The sequence below is a fragment of the Pipistrellus kuhlii genome, unplaced genomic scaffold (genome assembly GCF_014108245.1).
Source record: "Pipistrellus kuhlii isolate mPipKuh1 unplaced genomic scaffold, mPipKuh1.p scaffold_m20_p_5, whole genome shotgun sequence".
NCBI lineage: Eukaryota > Metazoa > Chordata > Mammalia > Chiroptera > Vespertilionidae > Pipistrellus > Pipistrellus kuhlii.
The window spans coordinates 1,195,636-1,208,176 of NW_023425551.1; the positions used below are offsets into that span (position 1 = coordinate 1,195,636).

Sequence of the window (12,541 nt, forward strand, 5' to 3'; positions counted from 1 at the left end):
CGGTGTGTGGGCCAACACTCTACCACTGAGCACACTGGCCTGGGCATTAATTATGATTTATTTTTATCAGTGGTTCCTCTTTAGGACAATTTCTCTTCCAGATTCATACAGTTAATATAAACTCACCACAGAACTACAGCTGGCTTTTATAATCAACAGAGCCAAATATCAACAGTACAACGATTGAAATTTCTTTTGAGAGCCAAATTTTTTAAACTTAAACTTCTTTTAACGTCACTTCTTCAAAATAGACTTGCCCAGGCCGTGGTATTTTGTGGAAGAGCCACACTCAAGGGGCCAAAGAGCCGCATGTGGCTCATGAGCTGCAGTTTGCAGACCACAGGGTTAGGGGAATAGGTGAAAAAGGCAAAGGAATTAAGAAGTACAAATTGGTATTTAAAAAACAGTCATAGAAATGTAAAGTGCAACACTGGCAATACAGTCAAAACTATTGTAATAACTCTCCATGTTGTCAGATGGGTACTGTATTTATTGGAGTGATCACCTTGTAAGTTATACAAATGTCTAATTTCTATGTTGTACACCTGAAAGTAACAAAATATTCTAAACCAACTGTAACTTAAAAACTAAAAAAAAATTAAAAATACAATTAAACTACTCAGAATATGCTTCTTAAGGTAATCTGTATAAAGATACATATAACTGGGCTGCATAAGGAATATGAGTGTCTGCTTTAAACTGAATATTTGGATGAAGGCCAGTACTTTTAACTATGACTTATTTATCTTATTTTTATTTTTAATGAAAATATCACCCAAGGATATTTTTTCCATTGCTTTTTAGAGAGAGTGGAAGGAAGAGGTTGGGAGGGAGAGAGAGAGAAAGATCGATGTGAGAGAGAGAGAGAAACTGGTTGCCTCCCACATGCACCCAGCCGGGGGCCAGGGAACAAACCTGAAACCCAGGCACATGCCCTCAATCTGGCATCGAACCCTGGGATCTTCTGTGTGTGAGCCAATGCTCTACCACTGAGCTACACAGACCAGGACAGTAACTATGATTTATTTTTATCAGTGGTTCCTCTTTTGGATAATTTCTCTTCTAGATTCATACAGCTAATATAAACTCACCACAGGACTACAGCTGGCTTTTATAGTATCACAGTATAAGGTTAAAGACAGTAAAAAAAGAGTGCCAAAGAGAATTAAGTTAGCAAAATAAAATACAATCTGAGCTAACTTAAAGTTTATTATACCAGCCGAAACCGGTTTGGCTCAGTGGTAGAGTGTCGGTCTGTGGACTGAAAGGTCCCGGGTTCGATTCCGGTCAGGGGCATGTACGTTGGCTGTGGGCACATCCCCGGTGGTGGGTGTGCAGGAGGCGTCTAGTCAGTGTTTCTTTCTCATCGATGTTTCTAGCTCTCTATCTCTCTCCCTTCCTCTCTGTAAAAAATCAATAAAAATGTATTTAAAAAAAAAGTTTATTATACCAAAAACAGAAGAATGAATGAATTATACTTAACCAGATGAAGAGATTTAGACTAAATGGCAACCGAGAGACGGGAAAGATGACAGAGTGAGGGGTCCATGGCGTGGGAAAGCTGAGAAGCCAGAAGAGCTCCCAGGAGGGGTCCTAACTCTGACCAGTCTGCCAGCACCTGCTCCTCCCTTTGCGCACGAATGAACATCACAAGCAGGGAAAACCACCACGCAGAAAGAACAGAGAAGCGGAACTAAGCCTCTCCAGGCAGGAGGCACCTCGCCAGGTCCTTACTTAGTTTTTAAAACAACCCTAACATGGTGGTACTGCTGTCCTGCAGGAGGTCACCTGTCTTGAGGTAGAATGACCAACAAATGAACTGGGATTTTAACCCAGCTCTTAGCCCTCCACCTCTGTGATGTCAGCTACCCTGGACGGATCCTGTCCTGACCCCTTAACCGATGGGGCCACAGCCTTTCCTCTTACCCAGTCACTGGTGGAGGCTCTCTTGGTAAAGCAGGCGTGTCATGCCACATATTGAAAACTCCTAATGATTCCCGATTATCTAAGATCAAGTTCAAGTTCATTTCCAGGTGTGTAAGATCCTCCAAAACCTAACCCCACCCTAAAACTCTAACCTATCTTCCACTCCGCAATACCACCCTCCCTAGCAGAGCACTTTCTAATCTCACCTAGAGACACACCACCGGGATCCACACTAGCCTGCTCACAGCATTCACGCCCTCTGCCCTCTCTGCCAGATAACCCGCCCCCACTTTGCAAAGTAACACCACGTTCAGCTCGAGGGACAGATCTAGGCCTGATTAGCCTCAGCCAGCGTTTCTCAACAACGGTGCAATTAGCATTGGGGCCAAGGAAGGGCAATTCTTTATATTCTTTATTTTGGAACTTGCCTGCTCGTTGGAAGTTTAACATCCCTGCGAGAAACATGACAGGCTCTGGCATAATTCCAGGGTGACTGGTTTGCTAAAAAGTGGTAAAGCTGGGACTGCACCCAGGACTGTCTCCAGAGCCTGGGCCCTTCCTGTCCAGGACACCAGGCGGCTTGCAGCTCTTACTCAAAAAATCAGCTGCTCAGCAGCTACCACCGAGCACACCAGGAGGACATGAAAACACGCAAGAAGCCACCCCCAGTGGCTGATGGGAAGTGCGGTGTGATAAAACAGAAGGCGCAGGGAGCAAGCACAGCGGGCAGAGGGAAGAAGGAAGAAGGCAGAGAAAGCAGGGGAGAGGCTATGCTCAGCCTTCAGGACTTGGTCACTGGCTTTCATTTTCTTATTCCCTCAAGGGCAGACTGTGTTTGTCCTGACTTCTAGCTTTACAGTAAACCTAGTTATTTTACTGCAAATAACAGTAAGCCCTGTTAGGTTCCCTACACTGGTAAGACCTCTAAACTTAAAGAGCTGTGGTATTTTCTTTACACCACAGTAGTCAGTGAACTACGTTGTTATTTTTTAGAGAACTGTTTAAGACCCATTTTCACTGGAAATGTCACAGAAGCACTTCTGGTACATCATGATGCAGCACAGATTCTGATTTACTAGAAGCAGTTGTTCCAGTGGAAACAGTAAAGAACAAACACTGTTTTTGTTTCTAAAATCTTATTTTTAAGGGTATATACTAAAATACTTATCATTAATATCTGAAATTTGCTTCAAAACAACAAAGGAAGGGGAAATAGGAGAGGAAGGTTAGAGGCCATAAAATCGGCCAGGAGTTGATAGTTATTCACACTGGTGATAGGTATTATACTAGTACATTTGGAGCTCAATATACTATTGTACTGTTGTCTGTGGTTGGAATTTTTATGAATAGTTAAAATAAAAAATATTGAGTCATGCCAAATATTTAGACAATATCTTTAATAAAACTCATCGCTGTGGGGGTTTTAACCACAAAAAATATAAAATTTCAATAACACATTTCATACAAAAAAATTACAGTTCACTAAATCTCAAAATCCTAAGCCAGGACGACGCCCTCTCTTCTGAAGCCCCTGAGAACACTGGGGCCCACGGGGACCCGCCCTCGTGGGAGCACGCCCCCGCCCCGTCCATGCACCATCCATGCACCGGGCAGTCTGAGCCACCGGCACAGCAGCAGGGCTCCCATCTCAGGAAAGGATGCATGATGACCAGGCTTTGGCATTTACTCTGAGATGCAAAACTACTGAAGGGCTTCAACACACCTACACCAGCCTTTTTTTTAAAGAGTTGATCTTGCCTGTACTGGTAAAAGCTAACCGTGGGAAGGTAATGCTCTGTTCACCTTTATATTAGACTTAAGTCTTATTTCATCCCTTCTTGAAACTTAATTGATCTTACCTAATTAAAGTGACACTAGAAAAATCCTGAGCTCCGTTTAAGCCAATTGGTGAGAGAGCTACATAAGGATTAACAGTCTATCTTTTTATATATGAGAAATATCCCAGTCAAATCAGCTGAAAATAATTTTTAAATGAAAATGTTTAAAATCTTTAACATACTGAATTTTAGATTCTATTTGATAGAAATTTTCAGATCACGTGTCTGGAAATACTGAAAGGAAATGCAGGGGCTGGCAAAGTAGGTTTATAGTTGTAATATTCTTTAAGTTAATAAAATTATGAACCAGCTAACACATATAGTGGTATGTCACAGATTTTCTAGCAATGCCAATGTGCTTTTTAGCTTATTCACACGCTTGTCCTGTATGCCTCAAACACTGACTCATTTTTATCTTGTTTTGATGTATGAAAGGCGATTTATCAGAATTAGCAAGGCACACTGCGGAAGCTAATCCCAGCAGGTCCTAAATGCAAGAAGTTCTCAAAGGAATCCAATCCATGATTCTCTCTCATTATTGATATTTCTCTTTCTCTTTCTTCCTCTCCCTTCCTCTCTGAAATCAATAAGATTATATATATTTAAAAAAGTAAGTTCAAAAAGTTCATCACCTCCACAAGAGTAACTTGAAATTAGAAAAACATGTTTAAGCACTCAGAATACAGTCAAGGTAGACCCTAGATCTTGGAGTCTAACAGATCCCAGTTTATAGTGAATCCTTTCTGCACATGAATAAACATCACAAAAAGGGAAAACAACCAAGTAGAAAGAATATTTTTATTGATTTCAGAGAGTAAGGGAGCGGGAGAGAGAGAGGAACATCGATCAGCTGTCTCCTGCACGCCCCACACTGGGGATCAAGCCCTCACCCAGGCCTGTGCCCTGACCTATAATCAAATTGTGACCTCTTAGTTCAGAGGTCAACGCTCAACCACTGAGCACAAAGTAGACTTCTGAAAAAAGGCTGTGGTCTCTTTACAGATATAAATTCATTTTTACTCTTAAATTTGCAATGACAGTGAATGCAGGAAAATAGATTAGAGACTCATTTTTGACACATCAACAAAAAGGCTGTAAAAAAACTTTAAACTTAACTTGACTCTAAAATCTTATGAAGGTGAAAAACGTACAGAAATGACAAACAAAAACACTGTTGCTGACCCACAGATTAGCTGCTCTGCTTCCTCTCGAGGTTCTGAGAGAAGGATGCGGAGAAGCAGGTAAATTACACACGTATTCACAAAGCTGCAATAAAACTTTCAGGTTCAGTGGTGGCTATTCAGTAAGTTTTCAGTTGTTTTTAAAAGTTAAAAAAAAACATACTTTTTTCTCCTTTGGATATGGTAATTAAGTTAAATAAATATCTAAGTTTCTATTTATAATACTGAATTCATTAGCATTTTTCTATTTTTTCTGTTGACATGACACTTATAAATTAAATTAAAAACATTTTTTCATCTTAGTAAATTCAAAACCAATTAACAGAAGGTGGATAAGTTTTGGATTCTGCTTTAGATGCCTGGTTAGTGACAATAAGTTTTTAAATTTAAAAAAATGAACTTGTTTTCTTCCTTATTACTAAGACAATAAATATTCATTATTCAAAATCTTGAGAATACAAAACAGGCTAAACGCTGAAAAGTAAGTTGTTAATGGCAGCCACCATCAGAGAAACAATTACTATTAACACATATTTCTACATTTTCAATCCCTCTTCTGTGAATCTGCATTAGAAAATACATGGAACCTGGCATTTAACTGGTACATTTTCAATAGCTCAATTTCTGAATGTCAGCTCTCTTAGGCAAGGATCCAAACCTTGGCTGCCTTATTGGAGCATCAAGAGGCACACAGGAGCTACTGCAATGTCTGTTACATTCAATATTTGAGACCCTACAGGACAAAGACTAAATTCGCAAACTATCGAGATGTACTAGGCATTTTAAGAGGCTGATGTGATAGAATGAGGGTTAAATCCAATCATGGATTAAAGGGAAAAGACATTTCAAGACTTGCTCCTCTGCCGAAACCGGTTTGGCTCAGTGGATAGAGCGTAGGTCTGAGGACTGAGGGGTTCCGGGTTCGATTCCGGTCAGGGGCATGTACGTTGGTTGTGGGCACATCCCCGGTGGGGGGTGTGCAAGAGGCGGCTGGTCGATGTTTCTCTCTTATCGACATTTCTGGCTATCTATCCTTCTCCCATCCTATCTGTGGAAAATCAATAAAATGTATTTTTAAAAAAGACTTGCTCCTCTGAAAGCGCCCACTGGGCGGAGCCCCCACCCCCCTGCCCCCTGGGGCTCTACAGCTCTGGGAGCTCGCCCTTTGAGGGCAAGCACAGGCTTTCCGATCACAGCCACGGTGGAGCTGAGGACAGGCTCTGAGCTCATCCACAGTTCAAATGAGAGCCCGTGAATGGTGACTGCACAGCTCCCACACTTTTGGACCCTGTCCCTGCAGGTAATACCACTACCTCACTCGGTTTTCAGATACTAAGAATAGCTTAGAACATTGAGTCACACTGAATAACATCCTTCAGCACCATGCCTAGAAGTGAATAAATGGGCTAAATCTAGCAGGTGTGTTTTTAAAAATCAAAGGGGGAGAAGACGTACCAATTAGAAAGTGAAATGCCCACAGCTTGTTATTTTGATTGCCTGACGTCAGGTTTGGTTTCAACCCCAATGCTTAACAACTTTGCCTTTTCCCCCCAAAAACAAATTAACCCTTGGTGTGCACATCCTCCATTCCTTCACGATCTATTATAAAGACGCTCTAACTTGAGTTTTATTTTGGTAAACACAACAGGCTGATATGTTAACCAACATCACAGTGAAACACCAAGGTACTGAATAAAATATTAAAAGCAAAAGAGAGAGACACACACACACAATATGCACCTTTTAAAACACATTTCTGAGTCAGCACAAACGGAAAGGATCTGGAGAGGTCACAGGGAGTGAGCAGAAACCCTGGGAGAGGTGTGCTGGGGCAGGGTTCTGTCCTAGGAGCCTCCTGCAAACGCTGGAGACCTGTTTGGATCTGTACCCTAAGGCTGTGCTGGGGGAGGGCAGGACTCCTGTACTGAGCTGGAAGCTGGGCCCAGAGGACCAAAACACAGGGTAAAAGAGAAGAGCCTGCCGAAACCGGTTTGGCTCAGTGGTAGAGCGTTGGTCTGCGGACTGAAAGGTCCCAGGTTCGGTTCCGGTCAAGGGCATGTACGTTGGTTGCGGGCACATCCCCAGTGGGAGGTGTGCAAGAGGCAGCTGGTCAATGTTTCTCTCTCATCGATGTTTCTAGCTCTCTATCTCTCTCCCTTCCTCTCTGTAAAAAAATCAATAAAATATATTAAAAAAAAAAAAAAAAAAAAAGAGAGAGAGAGAAGAGCCTGCTGTACCAAAGGAACAGCAAGGAAACCTGCCACTGACACAGAGGAGGGAATGAGGGAAATTTCCACTGAGCTCTGAGGTCCGTGTTCACGCTACCCAGTGTGGCTGGAAACATTAAGCCAGCAATCAAGTCAGAGTGGCCCCAAGGATGTGGCCTCTCCAGGAGAACGGCATAAGCAGAGACAAATTCTCTCGGGAGTGACTTCAATATAGATATTAAAATTCTCACAGATGACATTCCAAGGAAAATTTGCAACTCATAGAAAAAAATAAAATTATAAAACACACAAGAAAACAAGGCACCATGAGTATGAACAGAAGAAACAGAATGTGAAATTAGAACTCAGATATTAGAATTACCAGACACAAATTAAAAATGTTTATTATGCTTAAGTGAGGCTTAAAAATATGAGGAAAGAATGAGAGACTATAAAGAATGACCAAGCAGATCTAAAATAGAATCCAATATAATGTCTAAAACCAGAATATAACTAAAAACTAATGGTATGGGTAAAAAAGCAAATTAGGCCCAACTTAAAAAAGAGAGAGAGCAGTGAACTGTCCTTTTTTTAGTTGGGTAAGAGTCAAAGAAATTACAGTAAATTAGTAACACCTCAACATAACAGACCAGTTAGGGCGAGGGGGTGTCCGTTATAAGGGACTGCACAGATGTAGGACATTTGTAGCATCACAGAAAGTCCACTACATAAGAAACAGGTTTTCCAGATGCACATGTTAAAAGATTGACAAATTGGTTAGTTTACCTGTTTTTACTTATGTAGACACATTTGTGTAAATTAAAATTATATATGCTTCAAAGGTTTAATTTCACATAAAAGTTTTCTATATGTATTACTGTAATTTTAAATTTATACTAAATAGGTCTAGCAAATGTGTGCATTCATCAGTCATCGAGAAGAAACGAAGGCACACGGCTGGGATATGGTGTAGTGCACGTCAGAAAACCAGCCAGCACGCTGTAAAGCTGCTGCAGAATGTCCAGTGCGATGCAGTCTGATCACGTGCTAAACATTTGTCAAACACCGTTTACAAATGTTGTGACTCGTATAGGTATGTTATAATGATTTATGTCAGTGAAGTTACTACAGTGTTTTCTCCAACATATGGCTTATTTGCTAAAATTTGTTAAAAATAACAGTGAGTTGTTAACAACAACAACAACAAAAAAAAACACCCGTTAATTTAGTTATAAACTAATCTAGGTTAAAAGATTTTAAAATTAATAGGATGTTAATTTCCACATATGACATGTGGATCGGAAATTTTGTCCACTGAACCCAAAGTCCATTAAATTGAGATCTGCAGAATCAAGGGTTTATTATATCCAGAATGCAGCACAAAGAAAACATAACAGGTTGAGAGTTAAGAAGTTACGTCTGTTGAACATTTTCATGCTAATTCGAGTTCCAGAAAAGGAAAATGGGAACAAGGCAATATTCATGAATTGATAATCACTGGGAACTTTCTACGACTGTGATCCCCAATAAAGTGGCCATCAGCCACACGTGGCTATTTAAATTAAGAATTAAAACAAAGTTCCTCAGTCACAGTGGCCACATCTCAAGTCCTTGTTAGCCACATGTGGCCCGCGGCTGCCATATAGGACTGCACAGAGAACATTTGCAGCATCACGGAAATTCTACTGCACTGCACTGCCCTAGAGCTACTCAAACACCCATTAATCCCAAGCTGTGTAAATAGAATGCACAATCACACACACTGTGAAACTGCACAATACTAAAGACTCCGAGAAGGTCTTCTAAACAGGCAGGGGGACAGTTCGACCATCTCTAAAGGAACAATCTTAGATGGCTAACTTCTTAGCAGTAACTTTGAAAGCCATAAAAACGGGGGAATCATACCTTCAAACATGCCAAGAGAAAATATTACCAACCTAGAACTCTGAACCTAGGAAACTGCATTTCAAGAATAAGGCAAAACATATTTTCACACCGAAGAGATTTACCATCACCAAATCTTCCCTAATCAAAATCCCAAAGAATTCACTTTAGGCAGAAAGAAAATTATCCCAGAAAGAAGAACTGGAATGTAAAAGGGAATAGTAAGCACAGATATGGTAACATGTGATGAAATATAAACAAACATTAATTGCAAAAAAATTAAAATAATGTATAATTTGTGGTGGAAAAGAGAGAATTCAAATACTAGGCAATAACTGGCTATTTGGGGAGAGCGGGCAATAACATTGAGTAATTTCAGACTCTAACTTAGAAGTGGTAACATACACTCCATGATAACCACTGAAGAAAAGGCAGTATGTCCCACAAACCTTCCAAAAAGTGGAGAAAGGGAAAAAGAAGTAAAATAAAGAGGGTGGGGTTTTAACCAATCTCTAAGATGGTAGCCAGAAATCAAACACATCAGTAAACACAAATAAAAGCAGAGAAAACTTTCTAGCTACAAAGATTGCCAGAGTAGATAAAAAGGGAAAATTCAGCTACACGCTTTTATATCTCAGGCAAATATTTACCAAAAGAAAGCCAGTGAAACCACATTAACGTTAGACAAAATGGTCTTTAAGAAAGAAAAAAAAAGTATTTTAATGAGCATTAAAGTCACCTGGAAGATAATGTTATTTCTAAACTCAGAGATTTTTAAAAGCCACCATTTTAAAAAGCCAACATGTCCATCCAGTTAGTAAGAAAACAGATGTGAAAGGCATAACTTAATGTAAGTTCAATCTAATGGGCACACACAGAATACGCACACGTGTATCAATTAGGGTATATATACATGTATCTATACTCTATATACATATATATTGTGCACAAGTGGAATATTTCTGCTTATATGCTAGGTGAAATATGGTAGCACTCATACTTGGGTAAAAACTGCTGTTTGAATTTTAACCTTGCTATCTGACTTTTACCTTCGATTGCTTGCTTAAACAATAGGGTAGTTACAGGAGATTGACTGCCACTGACTCAGTAGCTTCAGGGGTAGAAACTGTAGATATCCTTTAGTTCTGCTTTTGTATTATGGGCAAGATAGGGCCACATCCAATGTCAAGCAGGGTGTGACTGGGAACCAACCCTGCAGGCCGTCCCCAGTCTTTAGAATTTAGTCCTGAGGGGCCAATCAGGGTTAGCCGAGGCAGTGACATCACCTACCTGAATAAAACTCCTGGACTGGGCGATATTCGCTCTCTTCCGCCATGCTGCCGGCATGAGTGGGATAGCCTATGCTAGCATAGAGATGGCTCTTTTGTTTATTGCATCGGACTCGGCTCCCTGGTGGTCCTTGGGGATCATGACTGGAATCCCCAGCCAGGACCATGAGGGACCCCCATTCCGAAGAGCCTGACTGGCCGCGGTAGGTGTGTGTTTGTCTGTGTTTTTGTGTGAGCGCTCTGGAGGGACTGCCCCTCCATCAGGGCTCTTACCTGGGTGTTTACCGGCTGCTGCGTCAGCCATGGTTTGAGTCCAGATTCGAATCTGTAATAAATTCTAGCATGCTTAATCAAATTGGCTCCGGTGGTCCATCTCTTGGGGACTCGCTTCGTAACACTAGGTACAAAGTTAGCTTCAACTAATTTTCAGATAGTATTAGTATCAATCAGATTATTTGATCACAATGCTATTAAGTTAGAAATTATTAACAAAAAGACAAAGAGCAACCCTATACTTTTAAAACTTAAACATACTTTTGGGCTCCCAGTCAAAAAGGTGGAGTAGGCAAATGTTGTGCTTTCGTCCTCCCACAGCCACATCAAAGTTCCAGCTAAAACACAGAGCCATCATTGGCAACCCCCTAAGCCCGGCTGACAGAGTCTTATAACTCAGGATACCAGAGGAAGCCCTGTTGAGACTGGAGACACCAAGTGGGCTGGTCACCCACTCAAACATGGCAGTTAAAAATATCTGTGCGGAAGTCACCCTGGGGACTCCCAGCCCCACAAAAGAACCCCAGCCCAGGGTCCCAGCGGCAGGAAGAGAATCCCATTACTTCTGGCTGGTAAAAACCAGTGAGGATCGCCCTGCAGGTATGGCTCAATGGTTGAGCATGGGGGAGGGGGGGTCACAGTTCAGTTCCCAGTAAGAGCACATGCCTGGGTTGTGGGCACATGCCTGGGGAAGCAGGAGGCAGCCGATCAATGATTCTCTCTCATCATTGATGCTTCTAGCTCCCTCTCCCTCCCTCTCTGAAATCAATAAAAATACATTAAAAACAAAAAACCCAGTGGCAACTGTAGCTGAGACAGAGGGCATTCCTCTTAAAGGGACTGCTCTGACTTTTTCGGACTAATTCCCTCTGAGCTCCAGCACTGGGGTAGCAGCTGGAAAGGTACCAGGGACATGTGAGAGGAACTGAATTGTCTGGCTTTAGGGCAAGGGCTGGAGGGCAGCTTTCTCCCAGTCAGAAGTGCTGGCATTGGCCACTGTTCCTTTTAGGAGCCCTCCCCCAGCCCAGCCCACAGACTGGCCGTATCTGAGCCTCCATCAGCCTCATGACCCTGGCTGCCCTGCCCTGGTCATTCCCTGAGACCACACCCCACCCGCTCTCAGACACACCCAAGCCGCTTCCAGAGGCTCTTCCATACAAATGGTCTTGGCTCATGGTGAGAACTTTCCTAAAATCTCTCCAAGGTCCACAAACCCCAAAGGAGCGGCATTGAGTCTCCAGGTGCCCCTATCTCTCTCTAAGCAGCCACAAGCCCAACACTAGTGGCAGCCGGCCTCTCCCAGGCAGCTTATCCAGGCCCCGCACAGGGGCCGGGGCAGGGACAGGCAGCAGCTGACCTTGACCGCATCAGAGCCCCTCCCGAGAAGCTCCAGAACCAACACACCCAAAGGCCTGCATCAGACCCACCAGAACATCACCCAACCTCCTCCACGAGTGACACACCCAAAGGGTAGGCTCAGCAGGCAACCAAGGAGCACTAAAACGAATACTGCGCCATAGGGTTCCCCTATCAACTGCTCCTCCAACGTAGTGAGGGTCAACCCCTCTCTGCCATACCAAAGCAATCAATAAAGGCTCAGCTACTGCGGGAGGGCTCACACTCCAGACCAGGGGGACTGCACTGGGCCCCATGGACACTCACTGCCGAAGGCCCCTCTACGAGACGGGGAGATCGGACACCCTACCTAATCCACAGAAACAAATGCAGGGAGGCAAACAAAATGAGGAGATAAACATGTCCCAGCTGAAAGAACAAAGCTCTAGAAGAAAAGACAAAAAAAAAAGGCTAAACAAAATGGAGACAAGCAATCTACCAGATGTAGAGTTCAAAACACAGGTTATAAAGATGACCTGTGTTCTCAGTGAAGACTTCACGGAGATCGGAAACATAAAAATGGAGATGGAAAACATAAAAAAGAACCA

At 42.3% G+C, this 12,541-nt stretch overlaps 1 protein-coding gene across 4 annotated transcripts in view; it reads right to left on the minus strand.

Annotated features, from left to right (window-relative positions):
* SNX9 (sorting nexin 9) overlaps positions 1–12,541 on the minus strand; it is a 61,464-nt gene that overhangs the window by 45,486 nt on the left and 3,437 nt on the right. The gene's annotated exons all lie outside the window — the stretch shown is intronic.